Source organism: Eptesicus fuscus, chromosome 6, assembly GCF_027574615.1.
Source record: "Eptesicus fuscus isolate TK198812 chromosome 6, DD_ASM_mEF_20220401, whole genome shotgun sequence".
Taxonomy (NCBI): domain Eukaryota; kingdom Metazoa; phylum Chordata; class Mammalia; order Chiroptera; family Vespertilionidae; genus Eptesicus; species Eptesicus fuscus.
Window position 1 is genome coordinate 102,660,816 of NC_072478.1, and position 27,021 is coordinate 102,687,836.

Consider the following 27,021-nt stretch of genomic DNA (forward strand, 5'->3'; position numbering starts at 1 on the left):
CCCAGCAGGAGTGGTGACCTGGGAGGTGGTTTTTTGGGGCCATTTTCTTGATCTTTTTTATTTTTAAAAAATCCTCACCGAGGACATGCTTAGAGAGAGGAAGGGAGAGAGAGAGAGAGAGAGAGAGAGAGAGAGAGAGAGAGAGAGAGAGAGAGAGAAACATCGATCGGCTGACTTCTCTGACCAGGGATCAAGCCTGAAACCTGGGTATATGTCCTGACCGGGAATCGAACCAGCAACCTTTTGGTGCACAGGACAGTGCTCAGCCACCTGAGTCCCACCAGCCTGGTGCCCTGGGAGTTTTTACACCTTCAGGCACTAACATGAGGCAAAGGGCCCGAGTGACTTTCCAGGGGAGAAGCTTGTACTTGGTTGAAAGACCCCTCCGGGTGGAGACATAGTCTGGAGCCAGGGCCCCCACCTTGGAGGAGCCAGGCCACACTGTGGGGTGCCCCTTGTTGTGGGGGACAGGCCGAGGGCTTCTGTAAGAGCCATGGGAACCCGCGGCCAGCTTCGCCCATTTCCCAGCCTCTCTTTTCTTCCCAGCTTCTGGCGCTCCTCCTCCCCCTTCAGAAAACTGCTCAGCAGTTTCCTAGCTGCGTTGGCAGTCTCTGAGCTTGAATTTCAAGACCCGGCCCCTGAGGACGGGAGCCCAGAGGAGGGCTCTTAGCTCTGAGACCAGACGGCAGGAAGCACTGGGGTTTCCTGAGGGCTGGGGGAGATAGGACACTCCAGGGTTTCCCCAGGCTGCTGGGAGGGGCCCCAGCTGCAGGCTGGCTTCAGCTCCCTGGGAAGCAAGGGCCTGGACCAGCTGGAGAGAGAAGGCCCCCGTGGAATGCTGCGGAGTTCCAGGGAATCCTGGCCCGGCTCAGTGGCGAGGGCCCCCAACAGTCCTGGGGACCCTGCGAAGTGCCCTGCTCTGGGGTTGATGCACTGAGCCCCTCTTCTGGTCTCCTCTCCCCCTTCCGGAACACAGCGTACTGGAGCCTACCTCTCTGCCATTTCCTGGACTGCCCTTTCCTGCCCTCTCACCTCCTGGTGCCCTGCACTCACCTTCCCAGGTGCCCCCCTGTCTGCGAGGTCCTGCAGCTGACCCACGGTCTGTGACTGTCCACCTCTGAGTGCATGCATCAGTGAATGAATGAATGAACCAGTGAGAGAATGAATGAATGAGTGAACGAATGAACAGAAGAGTGGATTTTCCTACACTAAGGAATGAATGAGTCCAGGCGTGCAGTGGGGAATGAATGAACTTGCTCCGTGGGAGTGAATGGGTGAGCTGGTTCTGGGGTGGCCCCCGGGGCAGAGGCAGCAGCCGCCACAGCAGGAAAGGAGGCCTGGACGGACGGGGAAAGGGGCTTGCCCGGCTCATTATGTGGGGACACTCCACGGGTCAAGGGGCCCCTTCTGCCATGCACGGCGCCCTGGCTTCCCTCCTGGCTCCCGTGTCTTCGCAGGCTCCATCCTTGGCCGCTCAGAGGAGAGCCCTCCTGGCCCCCGCCCTTGGGTTTTCTTGGCAGGAGCCTCCTTGGAGGCTGTTTCTCTTGGATGAAGCCTCTCCCTGACCCCTCCTCCCCTCCCCAAGTCCCCATAAAATGTTCAAAGTATTTTCTTTTACTCAATAAAGCAAACAAAGGCGAGGGCAGCCTTGAGGCCTGAGTCTGCAGCCCTTGGCTTTGCTCAGCCAAGCTCGCTAACCACCTCCACGCTGGAGTCTCCGGGGACCCTCCTGTGCGCTCCACTTCACAGACGGGAAAGCCAGGTGCAGAAGGGCCAAGGTCATTCTGCGAAGAGTGACAGGCAGACACTTGACCTTGGGCCGTCTGACTCCGGTCTGGGGAGAACCAGCGCCATCAGTGGTCCCTCTGTACCTCACCTGGATTCTAGGGGTGACAGCATGGGGAGGGCCTGGCAGCCTCGGGGTGAGGGCCGGCAGGTCTCTCTGCGAGAAGCCACAGGGTGGCCTGTTCGTTCCTGCGGAGCGTCCTCTGTTCGCGGGCAGATTGCTGTGTGGGTCCTGAGCCCCCGCCCAGGCTCCACCCGGAGCAGAGAGACTTGGGTGGGTGTGCAGGGCAGGCGGCCACACAGAGAAGGATGCGGATGACTGAGCACCCTCTACATGCCAGGCCTTCGTGACAACAGCCCCTGCGCTGGGTTCTATTCGAACCACTTTACACACGAGCAAGTAAGGCCCAGAGAGGGGACGGGAATTGTTCAAGGTCACGCAGGTGGAAAGTTTCGGAGCCAGGATATGAACCAGCACTTGTCAGACTCCAAGGCCCAGGTTCTAACTCGTCCTCCTGGTGGGGGGCGAGCCTGAGGTTGGAGGGGCAGGTACAGGTGAGGACTGGTGTCAGGCCTGTGGTGCCCGGCTCAGAGTGAGTCTCACCCGGGCTCCTGGCTACGTGCCCTCCCACAATCAAAGGCCAAGGCTGCTGGGGCAGGTGGGGTTTCCGTTCCTGCAGGAAAATGGACTCCCCTTGCTTCATCAGTTTCTCTAGAAGCCTGCTTTGGTCTTCCAAGGAGATAGGTGCTCTCCAGCTTCAAGTGTGGGCTGGTCTCCCTTCTGCCTGTCCTAACCCCACAGCACTGTGGGGGATGGAGCCGGCTCCTCAGGAAAGGGGGTTCCCTCTAGACAGCCCTGCCCTCCACCCCGCTTTGCATTGCTGGCCCTGGCCGGCCCCCTGGGCCCCGGCTCGAGAACAGACACGCACCCCTTTGCCAAGCACGGAGTGGGAAGGGAAGGGCTGCGGCAGACCCAGCCAGGAGTCCCAGCCAGGGAACAGGATCAAGAGCGGATGGATGGCTGGGGCTGCCGAGGGGCCGGGACCAGGCACAGGGACCTGGGGCTGGGGCGGGCTGGGGGTGGCATGGAGGTCAAGGGAAGGGCAGGGGGCTCCCTGTCCCCAACTCTGCCAGGCTGTGGAAGTCAGGAGTCTTGCCGCTACAGTTGGAGGTGGCACACAGTGGGAAATAGCCTTGACCCCTGGCTCTCTTCTTAAAGGGCCAGACCTCTTAAAGGGACTTGCTGTGTTGGGCAGGGGCCATGGGCGATCTCAGCCGCTCTGCCCCGGGGTCTGAGCTCAGTGCCTTCCCGCAGCCCGTGGGGCTGTCCCTCTCAGCGATGCCTTGGTTTCCTGCTTCCTCATCAGAATGGCATCCAGCTGGGCCTGTCCCATGGAGGGGGCCATGGGATTGACCCCCCCTCCCTTGTCCTGGTGTCCAGATGACTTTGGTGAGGGGACCAGATTGGAGCTGTGAGTTGGGACCCCAGACTCCAACCACAGCCTTCCCCTGACTCAGTTTCCCCGGATGCTGGCAGGGATGAGGGCTCGCCTGCTGGTTGGCTGTTCTCTGAGCTCCCTCGCCCCTCGAGGTCTCCTTCTCTTTTGGTGATGTCACCTCCACTCAACCCCAAATTCCTAGCCCCTCAGAGCACCCAATGTGCATAATGAGCTTTTCACGCGTCATAAGCGGACATCACATTGAAAGGACCTGACAGGCTGAGTTCAAATCCCGACTCTGCCCATTCCCAGCTGTGTCCCATCAATGCCCATCAATGGAGCCATCAGAGGACTGTTGGGAGGATTCGATCAGTCTGTGCAGCTGGAGAGATTAGAACAGGTGTAATAGGTGGGAGTCAGGATTTAAACTCAGGTCCCGCTGGTGCCAAAGCCTGCTTTCCTGGTTTCACCACCTGCCCTCGGATGGCACGCTCACTGGGAGCTGATGGCTGGTAAGTGCTGGGCTGGGGGCTGGAGCTGGCATCTCACCAGGTCCTGGAGGCCAGTGGCCTCCGGCTGAACAGAATCGACTCCTCTCTCCTAGGAGCCTAATTCCAGGGGTCTCAGGACTGATGCACAGCCACACAGTGTAGACAGGGCCCCAGAGCCCTGCAGTCCCTTCCCGGCCCTGGGCCTCAGTTTTTCCATCTGTAGGTTGGGAAGATCAGCAAAGACAGCATGAGTCTCAGCTGAGCTATGGAGTGTGAGAAAGCTTTTAGGACGCCCGGTGGGCGAGGCCTCCCAGGTTGGAGGACAGGAAGGGGCCTTTGCAGTGGGGAAGCGAGCTGGCCGTGTCCACAGCCTCGGACCTTGGCCCGGGCCGGCAGCTGGGCCTGGACTCCTGCTCGTGGCCGCCCCCTCTCAGGGGCCTTCAGGGATTTCCCTGCTCCAGGCTGACCTCCTCCCTGCTGAGGAGGCTTCTGCTGCCCACCCAGGCACTGTCTCTGCCGGGCCGGGGTGCATGTGTGGGTGCGGATGTGGGTGGGGTTCTGTCGGGCGCTGAGATGGAGGGATCTTGAGCACACGCTGTGCCCGATGCACCCAGCCCCGCGGAGTCCGCCTGGGCGGCTGGCGCAGCTGTCCTTCCCGGAGCCTCCGCAGTCCTGGCTGCCTCGGCAGGCAGATTCCCGGCGAATGGTGCTCCTGAGACTGCCCCGGGCCCAGGCTGCGTCATTCCCGCCCTCCCCGAGCCCTGGGACCGGCTGGGCAGGGCTCCAGCCCTGGGAACTCCGCCGGCTGCTTCTTTTTTTTTCTTCTTCTTCTTCGAAACTTCACTCTGCGATTCAATGACAGGTCCTCTGCTCCCCACTGCCTGGCTCGGCCACGCTGACCCTGTAGGGCAGAGAGCACTGGACCTGGAGTCCGGGGTCTGGTCCGCGTTCTGCCTTGGACACCCTGTGTGACCTGGGGTGAGGCCCTTCACCGCTGGGGGCCTGTGTCTCCATCTGTAACATGGAACAGAGGTGGCAGGGAGACTGCACTCAGCAGCAGGAGAGGAAGGAGACCTGCCTTTGAGTCTGTCTCCTACCTTCTTGGCGGGGGGCGGGGGGGCCCACCCCTCTTCCATTGCAGGAAGTTTACCCAGGAGTCTAAGCTGGACCCCTCCACTGTGTCCTCCCGGCCAAACCAGCTTACAGGTCTCTGGTCCTAGGCCCTGCTGTGGTGGTTGAGACTCATCCCCAGGCTTCGGAAGGTTCGCCTGTAAGATCTCATCCCCAGCTTCCCCCCTGCTCTACCCTCCTGCCCCCAGGCTAAAGGCTAAGGCACCCCTCCATGTGGGACTCCACCACTAGAGGGCGCCCACCACTCCCCAAAACATGATTTAAAACACAAAACCAAAATGCTCACCCCATCTGAACTTCACGATAAAGCCCCATTACTGAGTATGTGTCAGGTGCTGTACCAGTCTCCATAGCACCCCTAGGAGGTAGGCAGTGCCATTGCCCCCACTGGACAGATGATGAAACTGAGGTCCAGAGAAGTGACATGACTGACCCAAGGTCACCCAGCTCATCAGGGACAGAGCTGGGACCAGCATCCAATTCCAACCGGGGCTACTCTCAGGCCCAGAGCCAGCCATCGGGGTGGGGGATGATGCCTGGGATGGGACTTAGAGATGGAAGCTGGGACTGAGATGATCAGAGACCCTCAAAGGGAATGGTTGCAAGCTTTAAAGAAACCCAGCAGTCTTTTTAATAATTACACTAGGAGGTCACGTCCACGAAGCACTCACCATGTTCCAGGCGCAACACCGAGTGTATACCAGCTCACCTAATATTTACAAATACCCAATGGGGATGTTTCTAGTGTGGTTTCCATTTTACAGGTGGGGAAACTGAGGCTCAACCAGGCCCACTGTCTGGCGCATGCTTCCTCATTTGAACCCAGGTCTGTTTGCCCGAGCTTGTGACTCTTAATGTCTACACGATGCTGCCTGTCCCCACCAGAACCGAATATTTAAGAGAGAAAAGTGGGCAGGAGCAGAGGAGGAGGGGCCATGGACGCAGAGGCTCCCAGCCCACAGCTAGAAGACTCCTGATTGGATGCATCCCTCTATGGCCCCAGCAGGAGTAGGGACCTGGCCCTGGGCACAGGGCTGGCTAAGGGCAGAGCAGGAGATGACCTCCCGGTCCCAGGCCCAGCCTTGGGTCCACCTTATTATCTTTGTAAGAGCAGAATCTGGAATCTTCTGACTTGGCAGTGATGCTGCAGGGACTAAGTTCGCCTTCAGGATGGACAACAAATTGTGCAGCTGGGGAAAGAAGGTGGTGGTCAGGCTGGGTCTGTGGGCATCAAAACTACCAATTGGGGACCAGGCCAGGGCTAAGTCTGACCACACTGAATCCTCACAGCAACCCTGTGAGGTGGGAACTCATGAGCTTTCACCCCTTTGTGCAGATGAGTAACTGGAGCTCACGGTGCAGTTAGAGAGACGAAGGCAGATCAGGGGCACACAGTACAGGAGCACTGGGCCACAAGCCCACACGAAGTAAGGTGAATAAGCAAGGGCGCCAAGTGTAAGGCAATAGGGAATGGTGGGGAGTGTGGCGAACTTGAGGTTCACATCTTAGGGTGGTGACTGCTGTCAGCTCTAGTTGCTTCTTGCTCTATGTGCCCAAGGTGGTCTGAGTCTCTGTTTTTTAAAAGCCAAATCAGAACAACAGGCAGTGGCGTTGGGGGGAGGAGGCAGAAGGTAGCCATCCACGCTGGGCCTCCTCAGAAGCGTTCGGGAGGGCCCCGCATTTCCTGCAGCCGCATGGAGTGGGGCTGGGCGAGTGTGTCTGGGATTAAAGGGAAGGGGACTTGGGTGACCCCTGATGAGATGGTTGACTGCTGCAGAGCTCCGGCCATAGCTGGAGGAACAGAGCGCCACTCCACGTCGGCAAGGGAAGGTGGCTTGACTTGGACTAAGATGGAAAGTGTTTTCATCTCATGAGTCAGTTCCCACTGGCCACAGCTTTGCATTAATAAGAATTCCAGGCTGTGCTGGTTCAGCCAGGAGGAGTGCGGAGATGGATTAGTGATGCCTGCCAAGGGTGCAGAACCTGGAACAGCTTCCATTCCTGGCGTGTTGCATGCTCCGTTCACCCTCCACGGAGAAGAATTCTTGTCTTTGCTCTTTAGTTCTTTTGACCCCTCCCTCGGTGACTTCAGACATTTCCCCCTCAGAGGGCCAGATTGTCGAGTGTGACTCAGCCTCCCCTCTGGGACTCGGTTTCCACATCTGTGAAGGGCTGATGGTGATAATAATCCCCACCCTGCCTGCCTTGCAAGATGCTGTAGAGGTAAATCGACCTTTGCTAGATGATTCCACTGTTATGCATGCTTGTCTGCGGTCTCCCACCCAATGCCCCGTTTCAAGTGGTGTGACCTTATGATGCATTTTAGTATCCGGTAGAGCAAAACCTTTCCCACCCTCGTCATTCTTTTTTTCTAAAACATTTCATGGCTTTTCCTCCCACAGTTACCCTTCCGGATGAACGCTCGGGTCATTTCAGGAAGTTGCGACAAGGAATAAGGTCATCTTTGGTTATTTTATGACTTTATGGCACCTAATGCTTCATAAAGAGTGTGGGCTGTAGCACCCAACAGCTGGGGTTCACATTCCAGCCCTGCCCCCATCTGTGTGATTTGGGGCAAAGATCTAACCTTTCCAACCTCCATTTCATCATCTGTAAATGGGGCTCATGGTGGCGCCGACTTTATAAAGTTCTTAACGAAGATTAAATGAGATAGTTCACGAGCCGTGTCATGGGGTGTGTCCTCCCTCCTTTCTGTCACCCCTTCAAGCCTGTGGCCCATGTGCGGTGGTGACGATGGCAGTGGGTGTGGCTTGTGTGTGGGGTGCGTGGAGAAGCCAGGGGCTGGTGAATGACTCCAGACCACACAGCCTATGTCTATGGCACAGGCTGCCACCAGGGATGTCAGGGGACATGTTATATGTCCCTGACCTCAGGGGCCACAGTGTGGGGTGGAGGCAGGCGTAACGCCCCAATCGCTGTGCAGGATGGTAGAAGGTTCTGTCTGTCCAGAGAGAGGGATGACTCACCCCAGAATGTCGGGGACATTGGGAAAGCCTCCGGGCAGAGGAGACGGATGAAAAAGCTGGGAGAGGCCAAGGATCTGGGTGCGGCCAAAGCAGCCGCATGAGGAGACATCAATGCTGTGAGTGTCAGCATGGGTGGTTTGGGCTTTCTTCCGAGGGCGATTGGAAGTTAGTAAAAGTCTCACCAGGGTCGAGACCTGGTGAGAGTTATGAGAACTTTGGGGAGTCCTTTGTAAGGACAGCTCGGGGATGCCTTGTGGCCCCGCCAGACTCCCCAGCAATGGGACCCTCTCTTCCACAGCAGCCCTGAAAGGTGTGCTTCGGCTTCCCATCTGCTCTGACTTACTGAGAAGTATCTCCCGCCTTCCTCTCCTCCCTCGGCCCCTCACTCCCTCTCCCATGCTTTCTCTGGCTCTCGCCCTTGTACCCCCAGCCCGTGTACAACACCCTCTTCTTTCTTTGGTCCTGTTGCCTGATCGTACAACAGGGTCCAGCTTCGTTTTTCCTTACAAATGGAGCCTCCTCTATCTGGACACAGTGGACAACTTGGGTGGAAGCGCAAACAAAAGACGCCTGAGCAGCCAAAACACGAGTCATCAAGTTCCTATTCCTCAGGCATCGGAGGTCCTTCCCACCCGGGCTGCTGACTTAGAGCTCAGCTCTTACTCTACACATGTATTGTGTGTTGTTTCTAAGCGGGTTTCCAGATATCGCATTTTGAAGCAACACACTGCAAGTGCAATCTAGAATTTGAATATATCATTAACCACATTTTACTGATTTTATTATTATTATTTTTTTACGATTATAAGCACAACAGACACACAGTAAGTATTCTGAGAAAATGCACAGAGGATATGCAGGGCATTGAAACGACTCCGTGTGTTACTACCACGGCGGGTACATGTCATTACACATCTGTCCAAACCCATAGACTGTACAGCACGAAGAGTGGGCCCTGATGCCGACTATGGACTTTGGTGGTGATGGTGTCAGTGGAGGCTCATGACGCATGCCCCACCCTGGAGGGGGATGTCAGAAATGGAGGAGACGGTGCCTGTTTAGGGATTGGGGAGGGTATATGGGAAATCTCTGTATTTTTCACTCCATTTTGCTGGGAACCTAAAATTACTCTAAATTTAGAGTCTAAAACCTAGTTTATTGATTTAAGGAAATCATCCCATCAAAACACTATTCAAGAGCAAAATATATCCTTTAGTATTTTATAAAATATTATGTTATATATACATTATATTATACTAGGGGCCTGGTGCACAAAATTCATGCACAGGTACAGTCCTTAGGCCTGGCCTGTGATTGGGGCCATCTTCCCCAGCTGCCCACAGCCGGCCCCGCCCCCCACCGCCACCCACCCCCGGTTCCCCAATTCACCATCGGATGATTGGTGCCTGACGGCTGAGGAAAGGGACCAAGAGGTCAGCTGTTCCTACCCACTTGCCAGCCCCGCCCCCACCGCGGGTGGCCATCAGGCGATCAGAGCCTGCTGGCCGGGGAAAGGAACCAAGAGATGGTCAGTGTACCTCATAGTGACTGGTCCAGTGGTCATTCTACTGTTAGGGTCAATTTGCATATTACCCTTTTATTATATAGGATGTACATTATACTATATATACTATTGGTATTAGAAGTACATTTATTAATGCTACTATATGCACTGTAGACCTTGTGCAACGTACGTTCACCTTATCTTGTCTTAAGTCTCCTTCACTGCTACTAACAACGGATGAATATTTCTTCAATGGAAGAATATCATGATTTATTTTATTAATCCTCTCTTGATCATTTGTATTATTTTCAATTTCTCTTTGTAAATGCCATCACAAAGTTCCTATCTTTGTGTGTTTGCCCAAGTTTTCCTTTAAGATAAATTCTAGACGTGAACTTGCTCAGTTATCATCCAAAAATGTCGAGTCCATTTACATTCCCACCACAGCTATGCGAGCGGCCCTGTTTTCTCACACTCTCGGTACTAAGAACACCCGTTTACATCTTTATCAAAAGAGGCAGACGATTCCACCTTCTTGTTTCAGTACCGAGCTCTGTGATTGCCCACGAGGTGAGGGATTTCCCCACACATTCGGTGGTCGCCCCGATTGCCTGTAAGTGTCATTGCACACTGTCTGTCCTCTCAGTATCACTGACGTGGTGGTGTCTCTCTTCTGAGTATCTGCCTAGAGCTCACACAGGGTGGAAGGCACAGCAAGTGAGCGAGTGAAAGAATGAATGAAAAAGCAGGGCCACACAGGGACGTGTCTATTGCAAGCAGAACGAAGGCTCCTCACGTTCAAGGTTCCCAAGAACAGCTCTGGCCTGGTGTGAGACGGTGACACTCCGCATCCACCCACACCAGCACGTTCCCACGTCAGTCACCCAAGTGCACCTGATGTTCAATACTTGTTTAAGAACTCTGTACGGGGAGATGAGTTTTGGAGGAATTTATCTGCAAAAAATCGTAGAGCTGGACACTGGTGAGTTTTATGGAGAAAAGATAAAAAGAATAATAATCCAGGTAAATTCACGGTCTGACATCACTCTCCAACAATTACTCCTAAGTGCGCTCTGGAGAAGTAACACCCACTAGTGTTCCAGCCAACCAGGATGCTCAGAGTCCGGGCTAATTCAGCCAATCAGAGCTCAGCATTCCTCTGCTTCAGGCTGCCTGGTGGCCCAGATAACAGTTGATTTCTGCCAGTGACAGAACTTTAGGGGCTGATGGGAGCACTTTCTGAGAATTATAAGTCATTGAAAAGTAATGCCCACACAGTTATTAACATATTCATTAATATTTACTGAGCACTTATGCATCAATCATGTTCAAAATGCCCTCAGAAAGGTTAAGTAGCCGGTCTCAGGTCCCACAGTGGTGGGGGGCCCATGCCCCGCTGCTCTCCCACCTCTGTGAAGTGGTACTTGTTACCACTGATATTTAAGAGTACCTCCTGTGTGCCAGGTACTGTGCTAGGTACTTCAGACGCAAACTGCATGCAAGAACTTCCTGAGGTGGGTGCTGTGACCACTCCATTTTATGTACTGATCAAATAATAATAAAAAAATCTGAGCCGAAACCGGTTTGGCTCAGTGGATAGAGCGTCGGCCTGCGGACTGAAGGGTCCCAGGTTCGATTCCGGTCAAGGGCATGTACCTTGGTTGCGGGCACATCCCCAGTGGGAGGTGTGCAGGAGGCAGCTGATCGATGTCTCTCTCTCATCGATGTTTCTAACTCTCTATCCCTCTCCCTTCCTCTCTGTAAAAAATCAATAAAATATATTTTTTAAAAAAAATCTGAAACCTGTCCTAAATACACTGAGTGGCCAGATTATTATGATCTCTGAACACATAATAATCTGGCCACTCAGTGTATATCCTATATAATAAAAGGCTAATATGCAAATTGTCCCCTCGACCAGGAGTTCGACTAGCAGGCAGGCCAGCCAACCGCCCGTGTCCCCTCCCCCTGGCCAGGCTGGCTGAACCCCACCCATGCACGAATTCATGCACTGGGCCTCTAATATATATATATATATATATATACCCCCACACACTGAGTGGCCAGATTATTATGCGTTCAGAGATCATAATAATCTGGCCACTCAGGGTATGTCTCCTTTGACAAAGGACTGTGTCAAAATATAATCCGAGGCAGATGATGTGAGAAACGGATTGCAGAACAGATGGACATGGGTGCCCCACACATTCTTTGCCCTGTCCCAACCTCCCACGAGGCCATCAGAGTTCAGGGTCAGTGCTGGCACCCTACAGGTGGCCCTGGTCACACAGGGCACTCACACTTACCCACAGGGGCTCCCGCACTGTCAGGTGGACACACACACCTAGTCATAGCAGGTAGAGCCCCCGGATAGCTGGCTGTGCTTGTTCTCACGGGTACACCCATATGTGGACAGCTGCGTGCGCCTGATCTCCCTCCTCCTCCTTCTCTCTCTCCCCATCTCTCTCTCTCTCTCTCTCTCTCTCTCTCTCTCTCTCTCTCTCTCACACACACACACACACACACACATTTCTTTGAGAATCTTGAGGAATGCGTAAAACAGGAATTCCTTCCTTACGTGCCTTTTTGTTGGTGGTGGTGGTTCCCTGGCTCCGTCAGCCACCCACATTGATGGGGCACCCGCAGCGCCCACACTGTGCGGAGCCTGGGGGCCTGTCCTCAGGGGCCAGAAGGCAGAGGCTCCCACTCAGGAATCAGGGGGACTCAGGTTAAGGGAGAAAAAAACAAAAACGTGTTGGTAAACGCAGAGTGTTGCTGGTGGGCCTGATGGGGAGAGCTTGTCAGAAACGCTACGGGGAGCTGGCTCCAGTTCAGACATCTTCCAGGAACACAGAAAACAAGCACATTTTACTAATTATAGCAAAGGAAAACACGCTGCGATTACAGCTAAATTACATTAAGACATAACCGGCTGGCTGGCCGGGCCTCTATCTCTCTGGCTCAGGTTTCAGCCCGGCTGGGCGGTGACACAGGCCAGCGAGGCCTTGGCAGGGAGGGCCCCCGCAGCCCCAATCTCTGTAAGGTCGTGACCCTGGCATGACTTCGGGGAGTCCCGGGGCTAGTCCCGGCTTGTGCGACTAGCATCTTTTCTCCCCAGAAGGGGCTTCCCCGGGCCCGGGGCTGGAACCGGGTGCTGCCAGGGCTGCTGAGTCACCCAGCCCTGAGCCGTGGGCGCTCTCGGAGCTCAGGGTCAGGGGCCTTCGGGCTGCAGGGAGGTCTTGGGGTTCGGTCTGTAAGAAGGGAACTGGAGGGGGTTGTTTTTCTAAACCCTCTCTCCTGTTGTAGCCACTGACTCTGGCTCTACCTCCCAGGCCCCGGTCTGCACCGCCAATAAGGGCTTGGCACCTGTTTGGGGAGGGGGGTGGAGGGGGTTTGGGCTCTACCCCCATTCTCCATATGATTATCCCCAGAGGGCCAATGTCTGGTTCATGCATTAGAATAGAGGGAGGGAAGGAAGGAAGGAAGGAAGGAAGGAAGGAAGGAAGGAAGGAAGGAAAGAAAAGAGGGAGAAAGGAAGGGAGGCAAGGGGTAGGTAGTGATCGGTGGACGAAAGGCAACTTACTGGGCACTTGCCAAATGCCAGGCACCACCCATCCAGCATCTCCTTGAATCTCCACTCCTTCGCCGGGCTCTCCGGCTGCACACAATGGGGTGTCAGCCGTCACCCACCGGTGAGCGGAGGGAGCCGGGCCGGGGCTCGGTAACAGCCATCTGCAGGTGAGGCTCCGGAACTCAGTGGGGCAGTCAGAGCGATGACATTCAAACCCAGATGCTGGCTCCCAAGCGCGCTCGCTCCCCTGGCGCCTGGGAGCTCCCCTTCGGGTGCCAGTCCCTGGACCCCACAGCACCCAGGTTCGATGGGGCCTTGGTCTCCGCCCTCAATCTCTCCCAGCTCGGGGCTGAACCAAGCGTACTCTGAGGCCCAGTCCCACCTTCTGTTCTGCCAGGCACTGCTTTCAACGCGTTATTTCATTGAACCTTCACGCCACCATCTGGGGAGGGGAAGGTTTCTAAAATCCTCACTTTTTTTAGATGAGGGCCCTGGGACTCAGAGAGGTAAAGAGGCTTGCCCAGGCTCACACAGCTGCTAACTGGGGGTGCTGGGGTCCCCACCCGGTCTGTGTGCTGCACATCGCCAGGGCAGAGTCCCCGGGGGCCTGGGCTCGCTCACCTCCTCTCAGGGCCTGTCTGCCAGCCAGGTGCAGGGGGAGGTGTGGGAGGCCCTGTCCCTTCTGCGGACAGACCCCCCCTAACTGTTCCCCGGGCCTCCTGACTCGGAGGACAGGGTTTGGCCGGGGCCCCTGGGCTCCGCTCAGGGAAAACACGGCCTGTGCCTGGTGCCCGGGGAGCTGGGGCCATCCCAGATCCAGGGGCAGCGGGAGGTGTGGCCACGGGCGTGAAGCAGCTGGGCTGTGGTCTGGTGGCCACTGTGTTCTGGCCAGTTATGCTGGTGTTTACAATCCACATTTTTAATAATCTGATGTTATGTTTGGCCCTCGGTCCCTTCTGCAGGGCCTGAGGCTGGCCTCCAAGATGGTCTCCTAATTCCTTCCAACGCTGGCCCTGCAGTGAGCTGGGGAGAGAGAGACCTGGAGGAGATGGGACTGGGAGACCGAGCGGGTGGGGACGCTGCCTGACATTGATGGAGCTCCTCCTGCGTGCCAAGTGCACTTCTTACGTTAGTTTTATTTGATCCCCAAGGCAACCTCGTATGTTGTGTGTTTCTCTGCCCATGTTGTGGCGAACCCTGAGGCCCAGAGGCTGAAGCCGCCTGCCCCAGGTCACACATCGCAGATCGGGGGCGGGGGCGGGGCGCCGAGCCCGGGCCTGCCCTCAGGTGTGCTGGGTTCCAGAGCCTGGGTCTTTCCCACAATGCCGTGGAGCTGGGGGCGGACCCAGGCACGCGACTCCCTCCGGAGGACTCCTCCACTCTGAGTCTTACCCCTTCCCCAGGGAAGGCAGGCTTCCACTCCAGGGGTGGGGGTGAGCAGAGGTGAATGGCTATTCTGGGGACAGAAGAGTCCTGACCTTTCCTCACCTACCCCATCCAGTCCTTAGCACCATCTGCCCAGCCCCAGCCAGCCCTGGCGGCTTAACTCAGCCTCAGTTAAAGGCAGGGGCTCCCGGCCCGCTGCCTCCCAGCCCCGCCGGCTCCCCTGGGTCAGGAGTGGCAAAGCCAGGCCTTTCTTTCCAGGAACCAGGCCTGGCTGCAGCCACAAAAGGACTGTGGTCTCCCACCTCCCACCCCTGCCCATCCTGGCCTTGCTTCTCTCCCAGGGGCTAGAATGGCATAACCCCGGATCGCAGCACCAGCACTTGCTGGCCGTGAGTTAGTCAGGGCCACGACTCCGGGGTTACGGGCCTTCAGCGTGCGTGGCGCAGGGACAAGGCTGGGAGTCCTGGCATTCCGTGTCTGAGTCCTCACAGCAGCCCTCGGAAGCAGGTAAGATCATGGTTCTCTTCCAGACGTGGGATCTGCCGGGGACTGCACAGCAGCAAGGGGCCGAGGCCGCCCTCCTGACGGCCATGTCATAGTGCCTTTTGTGACTGTGGTTCTGAGCCTCAGTCTCCTCCTCTGTAAAATGGGACGGCTGGTTCCAACCTCAAAGAACTGATGGGACGGTGCAACGAGAAAATGAGGGTCACGTGCTCAGGGCGTAGTGGTACCTGAAAAACAGCAGTTGGTCATTCAGCAAGGGTTGAGGGGGGTTTCTCCCCGTGCCAGGCACTGGGCTGGGCCCCGGGGATCCAGCAGGGGACACAGGCCAAGTCTCGACTCCAGGAGCTCACAGCCCAGGGGTGGGGACAAGCGAAGTAAATCATTACCCATAATTGACGGGGTGGTCTCAGGTGTGCCCTGTGCTGCGGAGAGAAGTTCAAGGGCGGGTGGAGACTGGAAAGGGGTATTTGCCGTGGGGGTTGGGGGGACACCAGGGAGGGCTCCTGTCTAGGGCAGTGGGAGGGCTCCTCGGGCCGAGGAAAGAGGATATTTGAGGGGCAGAGAGCGGCTCCGCCATCTCCGTGACAGCGGCCAGGAAAACCCGGGGTGGTGCCACTCCAGCGATGCCACCTGACCAGGTGAGAAGGTGCTGGTTCTACAGGCAGGCCCCCTGCCCAGCCGCAGGGAGCTCGCTCAGCAGGTGGGGGGACCCGCGTCTGAGGTTGTGGAGGCCAAACGAGTCTGCCTTTTAGGGTCTGGCTGTGCGGCGCAGGCGGGGCCCTGCCTGGTGTGGAGCTGACTGTAGTAGGGTGCCTCTGTGGGCTTCAACAGCGACCTCTCTACCTTGGCCTCAGGGCCTCGGTGGGTGGCGGTGGGAGTTTGGGGACACCAGTCCCCTCTGGCCCTGGCCTGGCAGTCACGAAGGCCCGTCGATAGGACAGGTGCTCGACATTCTCCTCAAACGAGATTGCACATACTGTTGGGATTGCCAGGTTCAGCAAATACAAGTGTTTTTATTTTTTTTAATATATATTTTATTGATTTTTTACAGAGAGGAAGAGAGAGGGATAGAGAGTTAGAAACATCGAAGGGAGAGAAACATCGATCAGCTGCCTCTTGCACACCCCCTACTGGGGATGTGCCCGCAACCAAGGTACATGCCCTTGACTGGGATCGAACCTGGGACCCTTGAGTCCACAGGCCGACGCTCTATCCACTGAGCCAAACCGGTTTCGGCAAATACAAGTGTTTTTAGAAACTCGATGAATCTTTGTGTGTGTGTGTATGTGTGTGTATGTGTGTGTGTGTGTGTGTGTGTGTGTGTGTGTGTAAATATGTTCCAAAGGCTCTAGTTCCTTCGAACTCTTAAGCATGGACATACCTACATTAAAACATTGCTTGTCGTTTATCTGGAATTTGAATTTTTCTGGGCATCCATCTTTTATCTGGCCACCCTACATCCCGCCCCAGACCACCCTGGTGGGATTAAGAAAAGACCATTTTCACCGACTTCCTAAGCTGCCCTGCCTGTGGTGCTCTATGATGATATTTTTTTAAAGTCCTGAAAGTCTCTTGGAACCATCTTGCATTTTGTGGGGGTTCAAAAGCCTCAATTTGTTCTGCGCTAATATTTAAAACAGGCTATCGTGTTCTGTAACCTTAGGTTGACATTTGGGTGGGCCATGGTTGGTGAGGCAAATCCAGTCCAAAATCAAGTATCTTTTGTTTATACAAATAAAGTTTTATTGGAACAGAGCCACACCTGTCGGCTAAGGCTGTTTGCACACCACAGTGGCAGAGTGGCGTTGTTGAGGCAGCGACCAAATGGTCCACAAACCCCAAGCATTCACTACCAGGCCGCTTACAGAAAGGTTGCCAGCCCCTCCGATGTTCAGTCCATTGCTGTTGTTATTTTTTTTTTTTAAATATTTTTTATTGATTTCAGAGAGGAAGAGAGAGGGAGGGAGAGAGAAAATATCAATGATGAGAGAGAATCATTGATGGGCTGCCTCCTGCACGCCCCCTACTGGGGGTCGAACCCGCAACCTGGGCATGTGCCCTTGACCGGAATCGAACTGTGACCTCCTGGTTCATAGGTTGATGCTCAACCACTGAGCCACACCGGCCGGGCTGCTGTTGTTATTTCTATTGATGGGAACTTGCGTTCATCGTAGTAGTGACACACAGGTGGTCCTTGTGTGTGGAGGTGGTGGAGGGGTGACAGGAGTTTGGGCCACGCCCAGAACTCATTTCTGAGCCTCTCAGCATGCTACCTGGCACGCGGTGGGTGTCCAGGGGGGATGAGCCCTCCCCCACCTTTTCTCGAATTTCCCCCACCTTCTCCTCCAGGAAAGGGAGCCTCCATCAACCCCCTCCTCTCCCATGGAGGTCTGCTCTGTAAATTCAAAGCAGGTTCCCGCTGCGCTCTCAGCCCTGTCTGCTTCACACAAGTTTCACCTGGCTAAAAATAGTCCCGTGCATAATCCCTCGATTAGAGCCCTCAGCCTAGGGGGAGGTCTGTGCCCTGACACTGGGCAGCCCTCCCTCTCCCCGCTGACAGCCCCATCTGCCTGTCAGTTGGGGTGCAGACTTGCTGGAGTTCCCCTCCCCAGGGCCGCGTGCTCAGCTGGGTTTGATTGCGGCCCTCGCAGAGGGTCAGTGTGCGCTGCAGACAGGGGATGTGCGGGGCGGGCGCGCAGCCGCACCTGAGGACTCTGCGGGCGCCTGCTGCCTCAGACCCGCAGGGGTGAGCACCGTGCAGCCGAGTGGACGCCCAGGGAGGAAGAGGGGGAAGTGGCCCACGGTCCCCACACCGGTCCTCGGGCTCCCCCTCCTCTAAGCAGGACGAGGGCTCTGGCAGAGCCCCTGGCTGGAGACTCAGCCCGCTCTGAACTCCACTTCAGTGACCTCTGGGCTGGATCCCAGCGTCCCGACCTCTCCTGCGGGAGACACGGTCCCTCCTGTTTCCAAGAGAGCCTGTGACGGCTGCGTTTCACCTGCAATGCGTGGCTACCAGCTCGGCCTCTTGCTGACTTTCTCAGCCCATTGAGGACCCCTGGCATCTGCTCCCAGGATCGTTACAATGACCGCCTTCCCTGCCTCTCACGCCTGAGGTACTGCACCTGCGCCCCATCCCGGTTCACCCCGGGAAAGTCTGTAGAGTTGCACCCCTGCGGCAGGGGAGGGGCGTCCTCTGAGGGGCGAGGAAAGCCAGCCCGGGCAGAGGGTGAAGGCGAGGGGCCACGCAGGAGCTCGGCGGAGCTGGGAAATGGGGCCTTGGTCCTGCAGGGGCCGATCCCTGGGCCTCACAGCTTCGTCTACACCAGTGGTTCCCAGCGTGGGGCCCACGGCCCACAGGGGGGCAATTTGATTTTTAAGGGGGGCAATTTGAGAATGAGTTATTAACAGTGAATTTTTTGCATTTCTTATGGTCCTAGGGGCCTCATATACAGTACATAAATACATATGTTGTGACATATTTATGCATTTCGGTTCTCTAGTATATGTTTTGAAACTTTATTTGCTATTTTTTCCCATCACTTCATACTATTATTACTTTTAAACAATTTCTTAGTGACTTCTTCCTCAGGACTTCAACTGTCCTTTTGTTCTTTTATCTTTCTCTTTCATGGATGCCATATTCTTTGGAAGCTTGTTTAGACCAAGTGAATGGCCTTTTAGGCTTCCTCCCTGTGAATAGGAGCTCACTTTTTGAATAATAAGAATTATATGTAATCAGGGTTTTAGAGATGCTTAGGTGGGGCATGGCCAAAAAAAAAAAAAAAAATGGTTGGGAACCACTGCTCTACGCATTCCCCACTTCCTTGCTCCTCAGGATCCCTATGGTCTAGTCAGTGACCTCAACTACCGCCATGTATGTGTGCATGTACTAGGTGTACCGGTTAATCATGCGGATTTTTTTCAATAGATGGAGTTACACATATGTTGATATATATGCGATTTGATATGCATGCTATTTTGTTGTATTGACAACGAGCTTCAAAACTTCATATGTCAAATTTGCTGAAGGTGTTAACATCATAGATATTTTTACGCTTAAGAATGTCAAATTTCGTGCCAAAAAAAAAAAAGAGCATTTGCGGGAAGTTTTAATTCATTACTTTATTTTGAAGAAAAGTGCTGCTGAATACTTCAGGAAGCTTATGGTGAACATGATCCATCTCAAGATACTTGTGGACGCTGGTTTAAACGCTTTAAAAGTGATGATTTCGATGTGAAAGACAAAGAACGTCCAGGTCAACCGAAAAAGTTTGAAGACCAGCAATTACAAGCATTATTGGATGAAGATGCGTGTCAAACTCAAAAACAACTTGCAGAAAGATTAAACGTTGCTTAGCAAACAATTTCCGATCGTTTACAAGCAATGGGAAAGGTTTTAAAGGAAGGAAAATGGGTGCCACATCAACTGAACTGAAAGACAAATGGAAAACCGAAAAGTCATCAGTAAAATGTTGCTTCAACAGCACGAAAGAAGGTCTTTTTTTGCATCGAATTGTGACTGGTGATGAAAAGTGGATTTATTCTGAGAATCCCAAATGCACAAAATCATGGGTTGGCCCAGGTCACCATCGACTGCAAGGCCAAATCGCTTCAGAAAGAAGACAATGCTCTGTGTTTGGTGGGATCAGGAATGTGTGGTGTATTCTGAGCTTCTAAAACCAGGTGAAACCGTTACTACTGGTCACTACCGACAACAAATAATCTATTTGAACCACGCTTTGATCGTGAAACAACTAGAATGTGCCAGAAGACATGGCAAAGTAATTTTGCTTTATGATAATGCACCATCACACACTTCAAAAGCAGTTAAAGACACGTTAAAAGATCTTGCCTGGGAAGTATTAACCCAACCGCCGTATTCACCAGACCTTGCTCCTTCAGATTACCACTTCTTCCGATCGATGGCACACACACTTTCTGAGCAGCACTTCAAAACGTAGAAGAAGTGGAAAATTGGGTCTCTGAATGGTTTGCCTCAAAACAAGAAAAGTTCTATTGGGACGGTATCCACAAATTAACTGAAAGATGGAGAAATGTGTAGCTAGCGATGGACATCACTTTGAATTAGCACTTTTGATGTTTCTCTCTCTTTTTTAAAAAATATATTTTATTGATTTTTTTACAGAGAAGAAGAGAGATGGAGAGAGAGTTAGAAACATCGATGAGAGAGAAACATCGATCAGCTGCCTCCTGCACACTCCCTACTGGGGATGTGCCCGAAACCAAGGTACATGTCCTTGACCGGAATCAAACCTGGGACCTTTCAGTCAGCAGGCCGACGCTCTATCCACTGAGCCAAACCGGTTTCGGCTGATGTTTCTCTTGAAATTACCGTGTTTTCTTTGATTACAAAATCTTCCATTATTAACCAGTACACCTAGTATGTATGTATACAGAGTTTTTTTAAATATATTTTTTATTGTTGATAGTATTACAGATATACAAAGTTTTTTTGAATACACAGACACTGTTAATAATGGTCGGGAGCTAGGCAGCTGGGAAAGATGAGTGTGAAGGTGGCTTACTTTCAACTTACACATTTTTAGTTTTGTGCCATGTGCATTTATTTTTACAGACATACAAGCATTTGTAAAATAAATTAATCAGAATCCTAGGAAAATGAAGTGCAGTTGAGAAATATCATGTCGTCTCCCAGGCATTTTACAAAATCATTAATCACATGTTCCTTAGCCATCCAAGTGTTGCATCAGCATTTTAGCATCCTTTAAACATGTCATAAAGGAAAGTGCACATGCTTTCCTTTCAAAAGGCTTTGCTCTAACGCAGAGGTGGGGAACGTACAGCCCACGGGCTGTATGAGGCCCAAGAAATCATTTGGTCTGGCCCTGCCAAGGCATTGGGGGTGAGTTCCTTAAATGTTTGACCAGATACAGCAGGCTGATTTTTAAGCTGGTGATTTTGTATGGCCCGAGAATGATGTTACAAATATCCAAATGGCCCTTGGCAGAAAGAAGGCTCCCCACCCCTGCTCTAAAGCATCGGGGTCTGCTCTTTACCTGTAGCACCTCGCTCAGTATCTCTTTATCCACACAAGCCCTTGAGGTGGGTCTCATCATCACCCCAATTCTACAGGTGAGGAAACTGAGGCCCGCCGAGGTTAAGTGATGGTGGGGCATGCCAAACCACCCCTTTTCTTTGACCCCACAGTTTCGCCCAGAAGCAGGACAGGGATTCCCAAAGGAAATTTGCTAGTAAGAAACTGAGCTGTGGGAGAAAAGCCCTCAAGGGAAATCCAGGCTCTGGCTCCCAGGCCGGGCCTGTGTCCCTCAGCTCCGGGGCCCTGCGCAGGCTCAGGAGGCCTTGAAAGGCCCCACACAGTGGGCTGGGAGGCCAGCGGCCGGAGTCAGGAGGTCATCGCCCTGCCCTGCCCTGCCCTCAGTTTCTCACACCAACCCGGGGGCCGGGTGAAGGGACTTTATGGCCGCGGGGATTTATGGCAGAGACAACAGTTTGTTCTCCGAGCGGCACCGGCCCGAGCCACCCAGGGAGCAGTTTTGCACACACCCCTAGAGCCCCCAAATGGGGTTTCCAGCTGGAGCTCTGGGGCCCACCCCTCGGCGGAGCCTGACCTGGCCCATTTCCCATCTGTGCAGCAGCCCTATGGGGTCCGTCTGCTCCCGTGAACCCTCCATGAACCCCGGAGAAAGAGGGAGCAGCTTGGAGGGCCCCCTGGTAGGCACCAAACTCCTCCTAGGAGCTCAGAGCAGGGGGAGGTCAGGACCCCAGCCAGGGGAGCAACAGGTCCTCTGGGACCCCCTGGCCGCCCCCTGTAGAAGTCTGTTTATGGCCCCGGGGCCCCTCTGTTCAATAAGATTGTCACCTACTCCTTCCTTCTGACTCAGCCTCAGTTCTCTCTTCTTTCAGCTCCAGCTGCTCATCTCTCTCCATCTGCTCAACGTCTCCCCAGGGGCCCCCCAGGAACTGCCGCCCACTGTGGCCAAACTTGGGCTGCCCACTGCCTTCCCTTCCTCGCCCGTCTCCTTGTTCTCTGCAGTGACACCTCCACTCACCTCTCAAGCCAGAACCGTGGGGTCCTCCTTGAGGCCACCATCTTTCTCAGTCACCAGGTTCTGCCGAAGCTGCTTTAAAAATATAAACATCAGACTTCCCTCTTCCTCGGAGGACCTCGGCACCTTTTCTCTTAAGGCTGTCGCCTGATTGGGTGAGGCCCACCCCATTATGGAGGGTAATCTGCTTTACTCAAAGTCTACTGAGTTAACCTCATCTAAAAACATGCCTTCCCACCAACATCTAGACTGGCGTTTGACCTAATATCTGGGTACCGTGGCTTAGCTGACTTGATACATGAAATTGGCCATTGCAACATGTTGTTTTTGTTTAGATGGAATGTGGATGACTGGATGGCTGAATGAATAGATGAATAATGAGTGGACGACTGGACATGTGGATGGGATGATGGGTAGTATGTGGCTGGTGATGTATTTGGATGAGAGGATGGATGGATGGATGGGTAGGTAAATCTTGGAATGATTTTTTGAATGAGTAGGAAGGGGACAGATATATAAATAGGTGGATATATGTGTGAGTGGATATAGGGGTGATTAGTTGGGTGGTAAACTTGTGGGACCAGTTGGTGGTGGCAATGTTGTCTGGTGGGATCATACACACACGCACCGATGGACAGCTGAGATTGCTGGTAGGAGTGGCTGAGTGCACGGAGGGTAAGTGAACACTCAGGTGTACTGATTAGATGGAGATATGAGGGTGGGTGAATGAGTGGATGGGTGTGTGAATAGATGTGTTGGTAGCGGATTTCTTTGGGAAAATGCTAAATTGGGAACATGCTACAGACATCCAGGCCTTGATTGTCAAAGAAAGAGCTGATAGAAGGAAAGGAACATATCACCCACTTATGTGGTTTATACACGTTCCTTCATGTCTCCGGGCCTCTGTTTCTTCATGTAAAACCAGGGGAATAGAATCCTATCTACCTGGCAGGGTGCTGCAGGCTCCAGGGAGATAGTGTGCAAGCGTCTGGCGCAGTGCCCTGAATACCGTTAAGTTCGCAAGCATGTCAGTCCTCTGCATTCCTCTGCCCCTCCCGCCTCCTTCCTTACACGTGGGTGGTAGGCTACGATTTACAGGGCAAAGGCAGTCCGAGGTGTCCTCTGGATCCTCACCCCAGATTCAATATAAATACACAGCTGATATGGTGGGTACGGCCCCCGGACTCCCCACTTGGGCTTAGAACAGCCCCTCCTCCACCCCAACCTCTCTCATCCCAAAAGGGACCCCGCCGACTGAGCCCCTTGCTCCAGCCGGGATGGGTCTTTGTCCTCGGTGGACGGGAGACGACAGGTGGGCCTGGCTACTCTTTTCCTTGAATCTTCCCATGCGACTCAGAAATGTTGAGAAACACATTTGGCCCCCTTGGCAGTGGCCACACTTCCCCCCGGGAGAAAAGAGTGACGCGTGCAAGGTCCCACGAACACGTGCGTGTGCACACGCTCCGGAAGTTTCCGAGGGGCCGTCGGTGGGAGGAAGCCTCTGAGACGGCTTGGGAGTGTGAGAAGCAGGGCCTACGTCTGGGCTCTGCCACCTGGGGCTGTATGGGTTTGGAGGTGTTGCTTTCTCTCCTGCGACTCAATGCCCTTGATCTCTAAAGTGGGAATAATGTTGCCCACCTCACAAGGCCATTGTGAGGAAGAATTGAGAGCGTTACAGACAAAGTGCCCGGAACGTAGCAGGCACCAAACAAACACCAATGCCCGCTCTCGCTGGAAAAGGCCTGGCTGGGAAAGCAAGAGCTGAGGGGGGTCCATTTGGGTTACCCCGATGTGTTCCAAGCCCGGTGGAGTGGTTGCGGTGAGTGCATGGATTCACCCATTCATTCACTAATTTCTTTCTAAAAATCAGCTTAGCTGAGGTGTTGACTTACGGGCCACCTGTGTCCCAGGCTGCTGGGGCTGGGGCGGAGGAGGACTTCAGACTGACCGTTGGGTGTGGGGGCCAGAAACACGGTGGCCACGGAGGGCGGGGTGATGGATGGGTCGGGAGAATGGGAGGAGCGGAGTGGAGGTGAAGCCGACTCTCCGAGGGGTTGAGCTGGGGTGATCACCGGTGGGGTGTGGGAGTCACGGAGTTTATTATTTTTAAGCTAAGAGCTGTTTTGGCGTATATATATATATTTTAAATATTTGGCATATTTTTACGCTAATGGATTGAGTCAGCATTTACCAAAGGCTTTCTCTTTCCAGGCACACTGCTATTTACCCCATTCGCATTTCTCATTAATTTCAAGAATTTTGACCCTCCCTTCACTTTCAAATAACTGTGTTCTGTAGGAGGGTGTCTGAGTGCATCCTGAGGATCAGAGAGCGGCGGGGGGAGGAGGAGATGAGCAGGCAGAGGGATCTCAGCCGCCTGGACGGCCCAGTCTCTCACCTGCAGGGGCCAGCCCACACCGGGGAGAAGCCCCCCAGCTCCTGGCTGATGGGGAAGAGCATCCCCTGAGCCCTGCAGAGGGAGGCGGGGAAGGGAGCGGGGGAGCAGGCGCGTGCCCTGAGGTCCCCCCCTGGCGGTGCGCTTCGGGGCAGCCCCTCCTCACGTCCACTTCTGCCACTGGGGCCTGGGGGACCGGACGGTCAGGAGGAGCAGCGGGAGGGGGTCCCTGCCTTTGGACAGGATCCCACTCGGACCCGCCGGCCTCTTTGTTTCCGTCGGAGGCTGCTCCGGAGGGTGGGTGTGGAGTCTGACAGATGTGGGTGTGAATCTGGTTCCGTGACATTTCTGAAGAAAGACGAAGGTGTCCGGCCGGTGTGGCTCAGTGGTAAGAGCGTCGACCTATGAAGCAGGAGGTTACTGTTCGATTCCCGGTCGGGGCACGTGCCCGGGTCGTGGGCTCCATTCCTAGTAGGGGGCGTGCAGGAGGCAGCTGATCAGTGATTCTCTCCCATCATTGATGTTTCTCTCTCTCCCTCTCCCTTCTTTTCTGAAATCAATAAAAAAATATGTATTTTCTTAAAAAAGAAAGACAAAGGTGACTAACTTGTCACAGTTTGCCTAGGACTTTCCCGAGTTGAGCATTGAAACCGCCAGTTCCAGGCCAATCGGTTGGGCGGGTCACCCTAGACATGGGCAGTGGACACGCTGTGAGAGGCGGTAGAGTGGCGGGAATAAGGCCCAGGCCACAGTCCTGGCTTCAGCACTTACTAGCTCTGGGCTTACCTTCTCTGTGCCTCAGTGGCACAGCTATCTGTGAAATGGGAATCATAGCTCTACCTTACGTTGCAAAGACTGTGCACAAAGCATTTAAAATTGCCTGGCTCATAGTACGAGCTCAACAGATGTTGGAGTCCAGCTATTATTTTGTAACCTCGGTGCCCAACGTAGGTGCCTAGGTGCTCAGAAAACGTTTGTCTGTCTATCATCTATCTATCTATCTACCTACCTATCTAGCTACTGAATTTGTGAATGAATCAATGAGTTACTTTGGTAAGGGTGTATATAAGGTGCTAGGGGTAGCCAGAGAAAAGAAAGACTGAGGTAGCAGGAATCCGAGGCAACTTGACAGCGGGGGTCGTACCTGGCTGGGTGTTATAGGCCGAGTAGGAGTTTTCCAGTAAGACAAGGGCAAGGGAGAGAGAGCGCTAGCAAAGATGCCTGTGTGATGGTGTCGAGGTGTGAGCGAAGGAGTAAGTTGCTTCTCTTTCACCCAAGACACAAGCTGGTTTCAGCCGCAGCTCCACAACTCAGTTACCAAAGAAATCAAATCTCGCAGGGGTCGGTTTGCCTACGCCCACATTGTAAACGCCCCTCCCCGTCCGGTCTGTTTTTCAGTCTCTACTCCAGCATCCAGCCCAGTGCCTAGCACACAGTAGGTGCTCAATAAATATCTGTTGCTCATCAGCTTTGTACCGGGCGCTGTGTTAAGTGCCTTATGGGTATTATCTCACTTTTCCTTTACTGCTCCTCTCTCCCATTGTAAAGATGAGAACAGGGAGATGTGAAATAAAAGGACTTGCCCGCACGAGGTCTATGCGCTGGGAAGTGAGACGCTGGCATTCAAAACCAGGAATGTCTGCCTCCAGATTAAGCTTTTAACCACTCCCTTACATATTTCTTTAGTTCTTGGCAAATGGTACCTCTGGCTACAGTTCTGAGAACAGGAGGAGGTTGGTTGAATTCTAGGATCTCTGCTTCTCCTCTGGCGGGGAGGGAACTCGGTTCACCTCCGCTCAGTCAACAAGGGAGGCCGCGCACTGCGGGGACCGGGCGCGTGAGCTGCCCCGCCGGCCTGCTTGGGCTCACGTCCCGTCCCCTCTCCACGCCTCCTAGCAGCGGGGTCCTGAGCAAGTCACTGCTCCTCGATGGCCTCCTCTAGAATGGGGAAGTAAAGGAGTCGCCTCTTATAAGGCACCTCCAGCTGTGCCAGGCATGGGCGGGGGCAGGGGAGCTCTCCATGCACCCCGGCTGCTGTCTCGCTCAGGCCCCGGGCAGCCGGCAGACAGCGAGGACAGAGAATGGAGAAGCATGTGACCCTGGCCTGGAGGAGCTCAGAGGACAAGCTAGGCCGTTCAGCGGAGAAGTCAGGGTGCCAGACCCACCTATGGGAGTCCCTGCGGGCGGGTTGTATCTAATCTACCGAGTGGGAGGCGGTACTTGCAGCAGGAGGGCAGAGCGGAGAGGAAAGCCGCAGGCCGTGCTCAGGGAACGCAATACCGACAGCAGACACCAGGATGCCCACGCGGCCCTCGGTCCCGGGCTGGAGGAGGCATGGGACTCAGGCAGGTGAGAGGGATGGAGAGATGAGGAGCCAGTGAATGTGCCTGAGAACTGTTTGGGGGTACAGGGGGGTGCCAGTGAGCCTCTCAGACAAAGGTTTGCAGCGCGTGAACTCTGGCTGTTGGAGGTGGAGCCGAGGAGGAAGCATTGGTGACCAGGAAGTCCAAGGTCAGAGAGACCAGGGCGTTGCTTGGGATGTCAGTGTGACCCAGGGCAGTGGGAGAGGCAGGGTGGGGGAGTCCTCCGTGAGAGAGGAGCGACCTCGAGGCTGGTGGACGATGGGAACAGGGTGAGATGTATCCTGGCCTGAACACCAGGGGGCGGGGGGTTTTGGAAAGAGGGTGGAGCCACGAAGGTCAGAAAGTAGTGATGGGGAGCCACCCAAGGGCACCCCAGCTCCTTCTGAGGTGCGAGAGGACACCCAGCCTCCCTCTGC